The sequence below is a fragment of the Vanessa atalanta genome, chromosome 8 (assembly GCF_905147765.1).
Source record: "Vanessa atalanta chromosome 8, ilVanAtal1.2, whole genome shotgun sequence".
NCBI lineage: Eukaryota > Metazoa > Arthropoda > Insecta > Lepidoptera > Nymphalidae > Vanessa > Vanessa atalanta.
The window spans coordinates 2,997,500-3,015,809 of NC_061878.1; the positions used below are offsets into that span (position 1 = coordinate 2,997,500).

General features: G+C 31.0%; 1 pseudogene; it reads left to right on the forward strand.

Moving 5' to 3' along the window:
* The first annotated feature begins 4,206 nt into the window (after positions 1-4,206).
* LOC125065893 lies at positions 4,207-18,025 on the forward strand (annotated as a pseudogene).
* Positions 18,026-18,310: the final 285 nt, after the last annotated feature.

An 18,310-nucleotide genomic window follows, 5' to 3' on the forward strand; every position in this document is an offset into this window, starting at 1 on the left:
TTACTTCAATTAAAATTAACTGTTGCGATATTTGTTTCGATTATTGAAGAGAATTTGTTTCCAATCATTGATTTTTTTATAACATATCAGTAGGTGAACTGTCCGTTTAATGATAAATGGCAGGATTTCCCATATACATTGGTACCGTAAGAAATATTAATCATAAGGACGATATGTTGGAGTTGAGGATGATATGTTAAGTTCTTTGTTCCTGTAATTACTCTGGCTCACTCACCCTTAAAACTGGAACGCAACAATACTGAGCATCGCTGTTTGGCTGCAGAATACATGTTGAGTTATACTACTAAGATCAGGCCGTTATCTGCAAGTTATAGTTTTAGTTATTCTATTTTATTTATTCTTTATAGCACTTAGAACGTTAAGTCTTTTTTTTTTAAATAAACACACCTTCAGAGAGCTGTTGTCCCCGTTTATGTATCTACATACATACATAGTAGGTAGTTTGTTTTAGTTTATTTGTGTCACGACGTGGTTGGGTTATACAGCGTCAACTAAGAATGTATAGGTACGTGGAATTTAAACGCGCGCCTGTACACGCTAAATTATCGGCGTTTATTTGTATTGTGTGAAGCTTGTGCTTACGAGATGTAAGATAAGACATCTCGTATGAGTAAAGACAGGGAAAATTTATAAATTAGATTATATAATTACCTTCGTTTTTATGCTTAACGTGGAGGAGCGCAAGTGAGTTCCTGAGAGAATAATGTTGATGTCTAGCGAATTGTTTATCAAGGTAAAAAAATATTCCTTACAAAATAAACACATCTCAGTTTAAAAAAATGTCTCAAGTACCTTTTAGGTTTATAGGTTTGTATATGTTTGTATGTATTCGTAATAAATAAATTAATAATACTTAACATCAATAATTTGAAAAGCTGTTTTCGTGGTATTTGAGCAAGTGTGAGATGAGTATAAGTGAGGTGCGAACCTTTAGGCAAAAGGGACATAACACTTAGTAGGTATTGTTTGCAGTAGATGGAATATTAATACATTTTGTACGGGTTTAATATATTATATGTACGACGCGTCGTCTGCATAACGTCTACATAAATTAAACTAAAAGAAGATGCTACGCAATACTAGTATATAATACATAAGAAATGTACTTAACGTAACGGAATTGAAGGACGTAATGGGAAACTTAATAACACAGTACCCAAGTTCTTTATCAAAATGATTTTATCAATAACTCTTAAGAAGTATGTTTATCAAATCCTGTTCCTTGTCCGGTTAGAAATGCTTTGTTTTTGCGTGTTATCAGTATAAATGTAATTATTAGGAAAAAGGTAAATTTTGTAAGATCGATTTTCCAGGTTCACGAAGAAAGTAATCCGAAAAAAAAAATCCGAAGGATATTAAATTTTTCTTGTATTTAGAAAAATACAATCAGCAACAACGACATTGATGTTGCAAAAAAAATTTTTCTAGTTTTGTTTGTCAATCTGTATTAAAATTCCGACGGTATCCTCGTGGGAAATAGAGAAGGATTTCTATGTCATTTATTTTCTCGTGCAGCTTACAGACAATACTCAAAATAACCGGTATAAGGGTAAACACTAAAATAATTTAAAATTTATAAATTAATTTGACCTTTTTATTTAGATCTCATGACAAAAAACAACACAGTGATAAATCTCTTAATAGTATAAAACAAAGTAGCTTTCGGTTTCTATCTCCACGAACTCTAAACTACTCAACGGATTTAATACGACTTTCACTAATAGAAAGAGTAATAAACGAAGAAGGTTTGTACGTATAATTTATAAATATTTTATACAAAATGCGTGAATTATGGCTAACGCTGGCTAAACCTTAGGAAACAATAGAAAATAATGTACTAAGAGTTGGTAGGCCTCTAAAAGGTCTACAGAAGAGTCAAAATCAAAATATCATTTATTCAAGTAGCACAAGCACTTAGGAATCGTCATTTTACTAACTATATTAAACGTAAAGCTGCCACTGGTTCGATACATCGATTATATTTTCTCGGTAGTTAGTTTCTTTCAACATTTGAAATAAATAATCGCTGTAGCAGTCATCTACTACAATGTACCTTGAATTCGTAAAAAATATTTTTATCTGTAACAAATTATTTAAATTTACTAACGAGACGAAATTTACTAATCGGTAAACTCGAAATCAAATCCCTTTGTTCAATATAGAAGCTTACTTATTGATTGTTAAATTAAACACTACCATGATACCGTTATTAATGTTTTTTTCAGAAAAATATTTTTACCTTTTACATTTAATATAGATTAAAATTGTCTTTTGTTCTATAACATTTGAGAATATTTTAGATGATCCACCTAGTTTCTTAAGCCCCAATGACGTGATGGCATAATTTATTACCATAGTATGATGTTACCAATGTAACAATTTAATACCAATTATTACGCATTATGATCATTAATAACCAAACATTTGAAATAAAAACTATCAAGGAATAAAATATAAATAATAAAATATGAATAAATCTAAGACAACATTATGAATAAAATATATTTTTTACGTATTTTTAATGCAAATATACATTAAATTTAAGTACAGTAAATATAATATACGTATAATATTTCTTAAAAATAATAGATAATTTTAAAAAATGCTTAGTCCTTTGCCAACCCCAAGACTGCCTTACACTTAGTACTTTCCTATGCATTCTGTTGTTAATATTTTCGAAACTATGGATATTGTTTTTAAAGATTACCCATTTTCATCTCATCTTTCTCTCATCTCTCAGCCGAAGAATGTCCACCACTGGCCATAGGCCTCTTCCAAAGATCGCCGCAACGACCGGTCTTGTACAGCCCGCAACCAGCGGCTTTCCGCGACCTTCACCAGGTCGTCGGATCACCTTGAGGGGGCCAGCGCTGCGTCTTCCGGTCCGTGGTCCCCACTCGAGAACTCGTCGGCCCCATCGGCCATCGGTTTCTTCGATTGTACGCAAAATACAATCGAAGAACCGATTGTACGTACTCGCAATTAGTTAATGATCTTTTTGTTGTGTTTTTAGAAATAAAGATTACTAACCAGAAAAGGTCATGCACGATTTCAAGGTCGCATATTATTATACCCTAGGGTCCAGGAACGGGCTAAGACGGTCCTAGAAATATTGATCTTACCCCGCAACTGGCAATACAGTTCGAATTTATAGAATGATATCGGCTAAGCGGGGGATCTATCGAAAACCGAAAAATATAACAAGTGGTCTTGAAAACAAACAACTTGGAGACCTGTAGTCTGATTTGACAAGATTTTTTTTATTGTATATTTGTTTTTAATGTAGATTATGTAGATGTAAATATAAAACCTTTATGTGGTCTACATGTTACATCCTCATAGAGAAGAGAATGATTCGAAATTTAAATAAACTGGTTACGTGTCAAATTTTGTTTAATCTAACGTCATTGACTGAATTAACAAAATGACCGAGATCATATCATTCAGTGGGTTCAATGTCAAAGACCGTATAAATATTATTGGTCAATTACATTTACAAAATGGTTAGCATTCATCTGCATTGATTTTTGGATAAATTGATTTAAAAACAATTTCTATACAAAATTTCATATCCATGCTGTTGATCGTTGGGAAGTTCCATTGTCTGGAATCAAAGCTGGGTGTAGAATCGGTCATGGCGGTAATAAAAAAAAATGTATTGTCAACTTAACTGAACCAACGTGTACAAGTTTAACAACGTAGGATAAGAGAAAATGGTACTTTATGCTTAAAACATAATATATTTATAAAATATGCATTTCTGAGGTTCGCTTAGCGATGTAATAATCATTGTATAATTAAATAAAAAAGAATCGAATGATAATTAGACATATATGTGTCAGAAACATTAATAATAAAATTAAAAAAAAGAAAACAGAATGTTCCTTCCACTTTCAAATTTTGATATTTATAAATACATAGACGCTACCGGATGCTTCATTGACGCGAATACGCTACTTTTATTTTAGTTTGTAGTAATTAAAAGCCATCTCGGCTATCATTAAAAAAAAAAAACTATTTCCCGAGTAATAAAAAATATACACAATTATCATTACAAAAGTAAATAAATAATGATAATGCATATTATAAACATTATATAAATATCTTGATAAATTTAATTGTAATCTACAGAAATGATTTTATATCGTATTAAAACGAGCTAAAATTGCGTTTATTATCTAAAGTGATCCGCACCATAAATACATGCAGTTTGTGTTGCGTTTTAGCGATTTTATTTGCATTCGAAGTGTATCGCGTAGTGAAATGTAAATACAATTTAAAAAGGTAAGATTTTTTTATATATTTGTCGTGTAATCGTTGTATAATTATTAACTCAGACTAGAAGTAAAGTTGCAGTATTGAAGTTTAAAAATTTCATGTAATTAATGTTACATTTTGTATATTTTCAATAGAGTAGTCGTTAATATTTTAGTTTAATATTTCAAATAAGTATTAGTTATTTTAAATATTATATAAATAATATTAAACTGATAATAAAACGCTTTGAAAATAGATTAGGCATTATTAATAAATTTATCGGTTAATGAAAATCATAGAATTTTAAAAATATGTCGTAACGTATATATACAAATATTATACCTAATTACGGCACACAACCATTTATACATATTTTCGTAATGTGTTTGAGCAAAATATAAGTAAAATATAAATGATAGTCAAGGAAATCTTGCTTTAATATAACAGAACCTTTTTTTAAATTTATATAACAACGGACAACGCATTTTTATAATAGATACACTATGTATTCTTCACATAAACATTCTGATTTTTCTCATAGATGATCTTACTCATATGGACCGTTGTGCTGGTAGTGGTACTGACACTGTTTTTCCATCAGACGTACTCGAAGTTCAGTAGCCATGGAATCAAGCATTTGAGGGTTGTCCCATTTTTCGGCAATATGCTCAAAATATTTTTACTTAGGGAACATCTCGTTGTGGAAATGGAGAGACTGTACAATCAATTCTCAAATGAAAGGTAATAAGATAATTACTATCAACATTATAAATATAATAACAGTATAAATAAATCCCTTATCCTTTGCTATAGCACAACCCTATAGGGTCGTCACAAATGTTTTCAAAACCTGCTGTAATAAAAGAAAAAAAAAGTAGACATAAAAATATATATATAAGTGGTTTTGTTTTCACAGATTTGTTGGACGGTATGAATTTATCAATCCTGTCATTGTAGTACAAGATCTTGAACTAATAAAAAAGGTCACTGTAAAAGATTTTGAATATTTCCTTGATCACCGAGGCTTTACCGACGGTTCAGTTGAGCCGCTGTTTGCAAGAAATTTGTTCTCGTTAAAAGGTACGCATTTTTGAGCAACATATAAGTAATATCGCTAAATTGATGGAAATCATCCCAACCAACCGAACCCACCAGTTCAGTATCTTGGCAAGCCTCATTATTTTTAAGTTAAAATATATTTATGAAACGAAAGTTACTTGTTTTTATAAAAATATCATAATAATGTACTCATAAGATACACTCCTCTGCGTTATCAGCTAGTATTCACATTTAGAATAGATGAATATACACATTGTAAATTACTTTGGCATCATAAAACCCAATAATTTGAAAAAAAATTACAGGACAGGAATGGAAAGACATGCGTTCAACTCTAAGTCCCGCGTTTACAAGCTCAAAAATAAAACTAATGGTACCTTTCATGGAGGAAGTTGGAGAGCAAATGATACGAGCGATTAAGAAAAAACTTGAGGAATCAGAAAGTACGTTGATTTTATTTAAAACATACTTCAAAGTAATTATAATCTCATATTATTCATACATCTGAAATAATTAGTATAATACCTGAGTATTTGACTATCGTCTTTTAAGAATGTCCGCCATGTCCATATTTTTATAATAAATTAATGTATTTATTTTTAGGTGGTTCTATTAATATAGATGTCAAAGACCTAACATCGCGTTTTACGAACGATGTAATCGCTTCCTGCGCATTTGGTCTGAAAGTTAATTCCCACACCGATGAAAAAAAACAATTTTATGAAATGGGAAAGACAGCTTCTACATTTAAACTTCGACAAATGTTGTTCTTTATTATTCTTTCAATTTTTCCGGTTCTTGTAAATGTAAGGCTTTATTTATTTTATGAAGTATAACATTATAATGTATACGTATTTATTTAAAATAAAATCGTTTGTTCTTCGTCCATTGCAGAAAAGTGTATTACTAATCAAAGTGCCTTCTGTTCCAGATATTAAAATTGAAATTAATGTCAAATGAAACTAAGAACTTCTTTGAAAACCTAGTAATGGGTACAATGAAAGACAGGGAACTTCGTAGCATTGTCAGACCTGACATGATTCATCTACTCATGGAGGCAAAAAAAGGTCATAAAAATAATACTATCTTAGGAGTAAAATTTCAATAAATTATATTAAAATAAAAACAAATTGAGCCGACATGGCCCAGTGGTTAGAACGCGTGCATCTTAACCGATGATTTTGGGTTCAAACCCAGGCTGGCGTAGTGCCTGAATTTTCATGTGCCTAATTTGTATTTATAATTCATCTCGTGCTCGGCGGTGAAGGAAAACATCGTGAGGAAACCTGCATGTGTCTAATTTCAACGTAATTCTGCCATATTCCAATATGCTCCAAACCTTCTCCTAGAAGGGAGAGGAGGCCTTTGGCCCAGCAGTGTGAACATTTACAGGCTGCTAATGCTAAAAAAAGGAGTAAAATTTAAAAAAAATGATAGGACCACGTTCATTTTTTTGACGAATTTGCAACATGTTGTTACCCTTACTAATCCTCGTCTTTATCTTATTTGTCTACGGAATACAACACATTTTTTACATTTTTACTTTATATAAAACAGGTCGGCTATCCCACAATGAAAACAACGGTGTTAACAACGAACAAGATACAGGTTTTGCTACTGTAGAAGAATCGTCTGTTGGCAAGAAAACCATCAACAGAGGTTTGTGAGATTTACTATTTTAAATTACATTCTTAAATATTTTACAAGGAAAAATAAAGTCAATTTTTAAATGATTGAAGGGTTGAACCATATATTTAATTACTCTTAATCTTTTAAAGTTACTCAAATGAACTTCAACAACGAAATCTGAAAATATCTTGTGTGGAAGAATATTTTCATCAAAAAACTTTTGTAGATTGTATCAATTATAATGATACAATCTACAAACAATCTTCTAACTATCCAGTGTGGTCTGACAACGATCTCATCGCTCAAGCTGTTTTATTTTTTATTGCTGGATTTGAAACCGTATCAATAGCGATGTCCTTTACTTTGCACGAGCTGGCAATGCATCCTGAAATCCAGGATCGCCTGGTAAAAGAGATCAAGGAGTATGATGCCAAAAATGGCGGAAAACTAAACTTCAGTTCCATCCAGAATATGGCATACTTAGACATGGTAACGTCCGGTAAGTAACGATTTATTATTTTTGTGTTCAAAGAAAATTTTCACGTCAGGAGCCTTTTGACAGAAACTCTAAAGTTTTTAAAGTTAAATATTTTTATTTATAATATGGAATTTAAAATACTTATCGGATATTTTTTTTTCGCAGAAGTACTTAGATTATGGCCTCCAATTTTAGCCCTAGATCGAATTTGTGTTAAGGATTATAATATGGGAAAACCTAACCCTTCGGCGATCAAGGATTACGTTGTAAGTACTATATATAATTAAATTAATCACACTAGCTTCTTAATCTTGTTCTTAATTTAAAAATATTTTCTTCTTTAACATTATATTGATTGCATATTTTAATGACAGATGCGTAAAGGAGAAATACTTACAATCCCAGTTTGGAATATTCACCGTGATCCTAAAATATTTCCGAACCCAAACAAATTTCATCCTGAACGATTTTCCGAAGACAACAAGCACAACATTAATCCCATGACATACATGCCCTTCGGTATTGGTCCACGAAATTGTATAGGTAAGTTATTGTCTACATGTTTGTTTAAGAAGATGAATATTTACAGATATTTTCATATAGTGTAAAGCTGATCTACGAAATAATTGAAGGTCGAACTATATTTTCAAGGAGATATTGTTTATTACACAAATACCGAAACTTTTACAAATATGAACATTCAAAACATATGTTGAAAAACATTATCATATAAAAAAGGGTGGAGTTTTAAAAAGTTAAAATTCATTATTTTTTTTAGAAAGATGTTATATGGAAAATATATGTGGTAAAATTATTTGATGAGTGATTAATGAGTTGAGTAATTTGATCGCTGAAAAGGAGTAGCTGCTGAGTTTCTGGCACAATGCTTGTCCTAGAATTTATAATATCCATTGCTAAAGTTAAATTTGAATTTAATTCCTTGAATTTAAAATTATTTCAATATCTTTACATAAAATCATAAAACTATATACCGTTCAATTGTTCACGATCAAAATAACTAACTAATAATGTTAATCTCTTTTCTAGGTTCAAGGTTTGCTCTATGCGAACTAAAGGTATTGCTTTACCAAATTCTGCTTCATAATGAAGTATCAATATCAGAAAAATCTCATTTTCCTGTGAAACTGGCACCCGAATCTATCAATCTTAAAATTGATGGCGGTCATTGGTTAAAATTTAAGGCCCGTAATTAAGTGTTATTTGCATGTAAATATCATGATCGTCATCATCAGTCTGCGTTCCTCTACTGCTGGAAATATGCCTTTCATTGAACACATCATTGAGTCTGATCCACAGAATTTTGTTTTCCAACCACGACCATCGAGATTTTATCACTTGTCACTCCACCTAGCCTATAATATAAGTAAATGTGTTTAATATTATTTTTATAAAAGAAAATTTAGTTAAACTTAAAGGTGTTTAATTTGATTGTCATTTTCAGCTGTTATTTACACAAGTCTATACACTATTATTATTATTCATGTAATTATCCAAATTCCTAAAATACTCATAAATTATCCTTAATCTGTTACGATTGTTGAGCTGAAGGGCTTTCATTGAACGGGCTTATCTCAAGATCTAACAGTCCAATTTGTATAAGTATTTTTACGTTATAGCCCTTTTATTTAATAAGCTTATACACTATACATACATATATCGTCACGATATAACTTACAGGAGCGAAGATGTAACGATAAATACGAATGAAACATGTATAATATATTTCATCTTGTGTTTACAATAGGACGAAGGCTATTAACTAAATTGATTTACCATTATTACAACGATTGATTGATAGGACTTTGTGCAAGCCTGTCTGGGTACCATCCACTCATCAGGTATTCTGTCGCCAAGGATGAGTGAGCCAGTGGAACTACTTAGTTCCTAAGGTTGTAGTAATATAAATCTCTATCTATTGGCAGTGATGACCACTTACCATCGTATGGACCATTTGCTCGTCCTACGTTTCAATAAAAAAGAAATGTCGATCGTAGTGCCCAGTTTTATCTGTTAGGAATTACTAACAATGTCGTCGGTTTGCCGTTATTTTGGAGAATATTACAATTTATGGTATTTAATCTATTAACATTTTAGCTATATCTTGCCAGTGAAGGTAATTAGCTCGATGTTTCTACCTAGTCGAAAGGGAGGCAAGCAATCAATATCAAAGGCCGCTATCATTTTCCCTACGCTGGGGTAGGCTTAGCCAAATGTGTTCCCGGATTTTGGTTATACTTACAGTATATAAATTTTAAGATTTTGTATAGTATATACGGATTGCAGCATCATCAACTACTATTGAGCAGTAATTTGTAGTATATTGTTATGTTACAATGATGGAGCTGGTGACAGCACAGTCGTATATGACCATGTATATAGACGGATCACAGTTGAAATTACACTTCACGCGAAATTGCTAGCGATGAAACAACTGTGAATGGTTTATAATTGACAAAGTAAACTTTTTTGAGCTACGCTTTACGAGCCAACAACGATTACCTCAGAAATGAAATATTTTAAATCTACTGCGTAAGACTTAAAAACTCTGTACTTAAATTTTATTTTAATTATTTTATTTTATTAAATTTGTATCTGTTTATTATTGTCAGAGCATACACCATTGAATCAACTCAAGTATAGTTTTCTGTTATATATGTCACCGTAAAATTACAAACATCGTTATATTACAATTTATCTCGTCAGATTGTAAACTGTCGAAATATTGTGAACCGTGAAATATGATTGCAATTTAACGTGTTATTTTTCGCTATATTGTAATAAAAAATCGTTAGATAACGATTTTTGTAATCTTACGATGATATAATATATATAGATGCAATTAAATCAATTATCTACATGCTTTAAGTATCTTTGCATCAATTTTATAACGTCTCAATTTTTTCAAAACTAAATTAATTTTTATCAACGAATAATCAAATCAACCAAATGTAAGATTACGTCAGTTGTATAAAACACCTCAGTGAATCGGCACGCGTATGGTGTTTTGTTTATATTACGTTTTAAAATAATGAGTAAACAGTTCTATTAATATTTCAATGTGCGAGTATTCATAGTTCAATGTAAGCACAACAAAATTTATTAAGTGTCTGGTTTTTTGTTCGTGTCTAAGACATGAAAAGATAAATTTGTTTTTGTTAGTTTTATAATTTGATTGTGTTATATGTTTATATCGTCAGACAATATTAAATTTATCATCAAATTAAGGATCAGTTGTATTGATTCTTTTAATTTTAGTATATAAAATAGAACGCAAAAATAGGGTCCCCAATCTGACAATCAAGATTTTATCTTGATTATACAGTCGACAAGTCGAGCCAGCCTTTAATTACATAATTAGTTCAATGTCGCGACTATGCTTACTCAAAACTAAGCTAAATATACTATAAAGAAATCTTCAAATACTATACGGAACTCTTTTATCTTTGTTGGAAATCTATATTTTAAACAAATTACGGCATATTCAAAATGAATAATGCATTTATGACTTTATCTTTTTGTCAATTTAAGTGCATTGGCCGCGATTGAGTTGAATCACTTGTATGTGTATTGTGTTTTGGAATGATAGTAAATATTATCGCGGATTCCGGTGTTACTAAATATAACCATACTTTTATATGACATCAATGACCTCCAGTAGAGTTAAAAAATTTAAGTTTTAATTTTAATTACTATGAATTTATCATAAAATACTAAAAAAAAAAGAAAGATCTAGTAAATTCAATTCGAAAGAAGTAATTATAAACTATTTTTTTTGTTTATTCAGGACATAATAAGTGATAAGTTGATGGTGTAACTTTTCCAATAAATAAATATAATGTTGGTGTTCAAAAAAAAATATTTTAGGTTCATAGATATTATTAATTATACTCTAACAAAAAACCCTAATAACACTCTTAACTTACTCATTGTGCTGCGGCTATTTTTTCTTATTAAATCATATATTTTATAAATATATCAAATATAAGTATGTCTCTTAAAATTCAATATGAACTGTCAAAAAATATAGCATACGTTCAAGATATTAGACAAGTAGGTTGTCCATAGAGCTGGAAAAATGCGAACTAGAATTACCTTTCTATAATATTACTTTTTGACAACACAGATGATTTTACTCATATGGAGCGTCGTGCTGATCGCATTGCTGGCCCTGTATTTCAATCAGATATACTCCAGGTTCAGTAGCTATGGAGTCAAGCATTTCACTGTGGTTCCATTATTAGGAAACATGTTAAGTCTGGCTCTTCGGAAGAGATTTTTCGCCGAAGAAATGGATCGACTGTATAAACTCTACCCAAAAGAAAGGTACTGAAGTTTTTTCAACATATTACGAAACAGAAATTTAACTTCAAACGTCTTAACGACTAAGGTCAAGGATCAATTACCTAAAATATTGTAATAACGATCTATCCGACAATTTGTTTGTCTGATTTTTATTTATTCATGACACGCTTTTAATGTCTCTTAATCTTGCAAATGTTTTAAGAAAATTAAGAAATTCCATATATTTAAATGATAATACGCAAAAATGACAACTTGTTGAGTATTATCCATATTCCACTCCTGATCTCTTTCTCTTCTCTTAAGGAAAAGCAGTATGTCCACTGCGCTTCTCCAGTGTTTGTTGTTCTATGCGTGTGCAAAACTCTCGTTTTTTTCCTAATACTTAAAACTACTTTAAGGTTTGTTGGAAGATATGAATTTATGAGACCTGTTTTAGTTCTACAAGATCTTGAATTAATTAAAACCATTACCGTAAAAGATTTCGAACACTTCACCGATCATCGCCAATTTATCGATGAGGAAGTCGAACCATTGTTTGGCAGAAATTTATTCTCGTTAAGAGGTATTTTTTTAATACAATAATTGACTAATAGTTATATAATCATAAATCAAATATAACGTTTATAAATGGTTTTCAGGTGAAGAATGGAAAGACATGCGTTCAACTTTAAGTCCAGCGTTCACGAGTTCTAAAATAAAACTGATGGTACCTTTCATGGAGGAAGTGGGCAAGCAAATGATTCGAGCATTGAAGAAGCAAATTCAAGAATCTGATTGTAAGTTGAAATTTAAAAATAAGGTGCAAACAAAACAAAAGCAGTAGAAAACATAAATTAAGGAAAGCAAGAAAAAAAGAGATCTTTTTGCTATCTGGTCTGTTAATATTAGATTTGAATTTAATGATATACAATTGAATCAAAAATATGTAGTTTTTTTTATTATTATTATTAGGCATATCTAATTACAATAGCAGGAGGAGTCAAATAAATTTGACCTGAAATCAACAGCTAAATCCTCATCTCCTTCATTCTCAAAATAGATAGATTTATTATTACACATTTTTACGTTTTGAAAATTCCATGCGAATACTGAATAAAATAAAGCTATTTCAGTTTATGTTTATGTAAATTTCATATGTTTCACTATATACATATGTTATATATTGTATTTATAATATTATTTTCTCGACGTTTCGACAAACTAATACCTATAACTCCATGATCATTACAGTTTTGTTGTTCTTAAATTTCAAATACTTCGCGTACTTTGGGTCATGGAGCGCCACTGGTTTGTTTTCGAGTTTAATAGGTGAATATTGCGACGATGGATTTAATTTGTCAACGACGTAGAAACCGGTGCTACATAAATTTCATTAAATTAAAGTGCTTTGAACAACGTTAGCGCGGTCCAATTGTATTAGTGTAGTGTTTTCGCAGCATTATAGTAGAAATAAAGTCAATATAATGGCAACAGACGATGAAAACTCGCGCAATCGACGTCGGAGACGACCAACTCCTTATCCTGACAAGTACAAAGCTGTTGAAAAGCCAGGCAAAAACATGTGAGATCGTGATGAATCCCCAGTAAACATCGAATCTAATGGATTATTATTTTAAACTACAGTACTTATTAATAATTTTCAATTCTCTATCATACTAATAATTTTCCTATTTTTAGCCGGCTATATCGATGTGGATGTCAAGGACTTGACATCGCGTTATGCAAACGATGTAATTGCTTCCTGCGCGTTTGGTCTAAAAGTCGATTCGCATACAGACAAAGAAAATCAGTTTTATAAAATGGGAAAAGATATTTCATCGTTCACTTTAAAAAAGACTATGAGTTTATTTATTATTTCCATTTTTCCCTATTTTGCAAAGGTATGTTATTAATTAATTAAATTAATTAAAAAGCACCCTTATTTATAATACATATAAGGATTTCTATAACGTTGAATTATATATTATTATTAAACCGAATATTGCTCGTTGTAGAAAATTAACTTGAAATTGTTCAATAATGTTACGAAGAACTTCTTCATTGATTTGGTAATGAGGACAATGAAGGATAGAAGTAGCCGTAATATTTTGAGACCAGATATGATTCATCTCCTAATGCAAGCTAAGAGAGGTAAGCCTTTCAAAATATAAACGTCCCTATAAATAAACGTTAATAAGCGAGAGCTTAGTTTGACGCTAATTTATCTCTTTTTATCAAAATTGATTCTATGTTCAAACAATGAGAAAACTGTAATCATAGTTTAACTAAGGATACCCAAAAAAAACATTTATAAATATAGGTAAAACCGTGTATAGAAATTGTAACACATCAGCTACACACATATTTAGAAAATCATAATTATTTACTACTTTTAGCTGTTCTGAATCATCCTTATTGGCAATTTATTATTTTATTTTGGTAAACATTCATTAGTTTTCTCCAATCTATATATCTTATCTAGTATAAATATTTTATAATAAACTCTCATTAGTATATGCAAACAACATTCGCCAATTACAAATACCCTTCATTTTTAATCTTTATTTAAAGGTTTTAGTTTCCTCGTCTAATACTTAAATCACTTATGTGGCGTAATTTTAATGTAAAACTGTTAAAGATTTATTTAACCGCTAAATTAGTGAACGGTATATAGATCTTTATTTCATTAAGATATATGTATTCCCAATTAAATCTGATCTTCCAAGTGACTTATTATATTCTAGGTCAACTTACCCACGATGACAAAAATACAAATCATAATCAAGATACTGGCTTCTCTACCGTTGAAGAATCATCTGTGGGCATGAAAAAAGTCGACAGAAGTGTGTATATTATTAATTATTTACAAATTCTAACCGTGGCCTATGACATGCTTTGTCTTTGAGCTAGCCCATCTGGGTAGGTACCATCCACTAATCAGATATTCTACTGCCAAACAACAGTAATCAGTATCGTTGTGTTGAAGATTTAGTGAGCCTGTGTTACTACATGCACAGGGGACATAACATCTTAGGTCCCAAGGTTGGTGGCGTAAAGAATTTTCATTAGTGTAAAGAATGGTAAATATTTTTTACAGCGCCGTTGTCTATGGATGGTGGTAACCATTTATATCATAAAAAAATGTATATTAGAAGTTCTTAGAAGTGTCTTAGAGCAGCATATCTGTACATATCCTTTTCGAAAAGTAACAATACAAAAAAGTTGTTTTAAATCTTTCAAGCAATGTGGCTTAAGGTATAACGCAGCTGGTGTCACCACACCAACTAAAATCAAAATCTATAAATTACCATTCTACATAATATATTATGATAATTATAATATATAATTTTGAGTACAGTGAAGAGGTAGTGAAACTCAAAAATCAGTCAGAATTATGACTCTTCATTCTATTAGTCTTGTAGTCTGTGATTTATGTGAAGCTTCTTTTAAGTAAATCTTGGAATTAAGTATTGATTGATTAGTTTCAAACAACTAAAATACAGATACCTATAAATTCAAATTAAAAAAAAAAAACAGGAAAATAAAAATGTAGAATAATCTTCATATAATAAAATTATTTTTATATTCCAGTATGGTCTGACACCGATCTTATTGCTCAGGCAATATTATTCTTCATTGGTGGTTTTGATACAATATCAACGGCGATGACTTTCGCACTTTACGAACTGGCTCTTCATCCAGATATCCAGGATCGCCTAGTAGAGGAGATCAAGGAGCATTATCAAAAAAATAACGGCATACTGAATATTAATTCTATTCAGAATATGACGTATATGGACATGGTGACGTCAGGTAAAACTTGTGATTATTACCTCACAGTTATCTTGATTGAAGCCATTGGAATTAACTTAAATCATGTTGTAAGATGATATACATTCAAATTTTACCTATAAGAGAACATATGAAATCTGATTAAATAAAAAAGGCCTAAGTAGCTTCTGGATAAAATAACTTTCTAATGATGAAATAATTATTAAGTTCAGTTCAGTACTTTCAGGGTTAATCGATTACAAATTTACAAATATTTCCTAAAATTTTGAAAGTATAATCAATAAATTATATTGTTAGTATTTCAAACAAATACTACGGCTAAGAAAATACCTGAACCAGTTTTATATTTTTGAAACGCGATAAATCTTAATAATCTAGCTTTAATATGACATTTTAAGACATAGTTCGACTGGGGTTTCATATCAGCACTGCCCTTCGTAATGGCTAGTAGACGGTGTGGGGAAATATTAGGGTATCCTTTTTTTCTGTCTATATTATTTTCCAGTAAAACACGAAACTGAGTCAATCTTCATAAATTAATGAAGTGAATTGCATTATTTCGAATTACTTTAAAAAAGAAACAAGAGGGTGGGAACCTAAGTAATTTTACCTTAACAGACCTAATATAGACCCATCGATTGAGGTAATTATCATTTCGGAATTCCTCAAATGAGGATTGTTTTTGCAGAAGCACTAAGACTGTGGCCACCGGTCGCGGCTTTGGATAGAGCTTGTGTTAAAGACTATAACATGGGAAAACCTAACAACGAAGCAGATAAGGATTACATTGTAAGTATGACATGGCATTCCTTATAAATTAGCAATGCAGTGGCTCTGTAAAGTTGCACTTGAATGGTCACCACCGATTCACCATTATTTCCCGAAACAGTGTCCTCCTGTTTGAATAGTAAATAAGTCAGTTTATTACGACCAAAGACATACCATCTTATTTTTCATGGTTTTCAAAGCGAAGTATTTTATATTTCATTACATTATGTTTAATTTCACAGACATGTATGTCCCTGCTTTTTTCAGCCTTTTCCTTTTTTTATTTACTGGATATATTATAAAACCTAATATTCTTTACAGATACGTCAAGGAGAACTCGTTTCGATACCGACATGGTCATTTCTCCGCGATGCGAGCATTTTTCCGAATCCAGAGAAATTCGACCCTGACCGCTTCTCCTATGAGAACAGACAAAATATCAACACCTTAGCTTATATGCCTTTCGGATTAGGACCCAGAAATTGTATAGGTAACTTCAACCCATCGTTTTATATCTTATGTTACGATTTTTATTCAACTTCACATGGTAGTATAGATCTTGGTACTTTCAATCATACGACATATTTAACTAAAATTTTGTACCCTATTTTGATGCTTATGATATTATTTACAATTTACCAAAGTTATTGACTAGACAAATGCTTATTTTTAATGTTAAGTGTTACCTACACTTCTTGTTTCTTATAATAGCACTGCTTATACAATTAAAATGCAATTATAATATTATAAATGATTTTTTTACGATAGATATTTAATAGTATTTAAAATATAGGTTGCATAGAAGTATTTAATCTGAGATGGTCCAGTGGTTTGAACACGTAAATCTTATACGATTTATTTTTTTATGATATATGTACACGGACTGACAAATCAGCCACCTAATGGTAAGTAGTCTCCATTACAGACATTGGTGCTGTAAAAAATATTAATCATTTCTTATATCAATACGCCACCTTAAACTTTGAAAACTAAGATCTTTGTCTCTTGTGGCGTGCAGTAACATTCGCTAACTCAACCCTTCAAAACGGATTGGGTACCTACCAAGATGACGTTGGACAAAGCACTAATCGAAATTTGGAGCATATTCCACCACGCTGCTCCAATGCGGGTTGGTGGAATACACATGTGGCAGAATTTCGTTGAAATTAGACATGCAGGTTTCCTCACGATGTTTTCCTTCACCGCCGAGCACGAGATGAATTATAAACACAAATTAAGCACATGAAATTCAGTGGTGCTTGCCTGGGTTTGCACCCGAAATCATCGGTTAAGATGCACGCGTTCTAACCACTGGGCCATCTCGGCTTTTTTGAGCCTTCTCGGCTTTATATTACTTAGCAATCCTTTTAGTCATACTCTCATGTTATTATAACATACTCTTATGTTGTTGTAACTAATTTTGTAAATTGGTATTAATTAGGTTTCTCGTAGAGACTTTGACTATTGATTTTTATTTTGTATATATAACATTTTATTTTTTCTCCAGGTTCCAGGTTTGCTCTCTGTGAAGTGAAGGCTCTTCTGTATCAGATTCTTCTCCATATCGAAATTTCACCATCAGAGAAAACTTGTATCCCCGCAAAACTGTCGTGTGACTCGTTCAACCTTGCATTAGAAGGTGGTCATTGGTTAAAGTTTAAGATACGTAATTGACATAAAAGATACATAAATATATTTAAAGCAGTTTATTTTTAAGAATCTAGTGTTTTATTTAACTATCGAGCCTTTTTCTGTTAACTAACACGTAACATATGTATATAGATGACATTTTCATTATGATACACTGAAATATGAATCAAAACATCGCCCAAATTAATTAATATTAAGGGCACTCGAGCGTATAGTGCAATAATATGAAACTTAATGAAATAAATTGGTAGGAAGATTAATTATTTCTGTTATAAAAATGTGGTAAATTACTCTAAGACTCAATAGCGGAATTTACCATTCTTTTTTCAAATTTTCTATGCATAAATCCTCTTT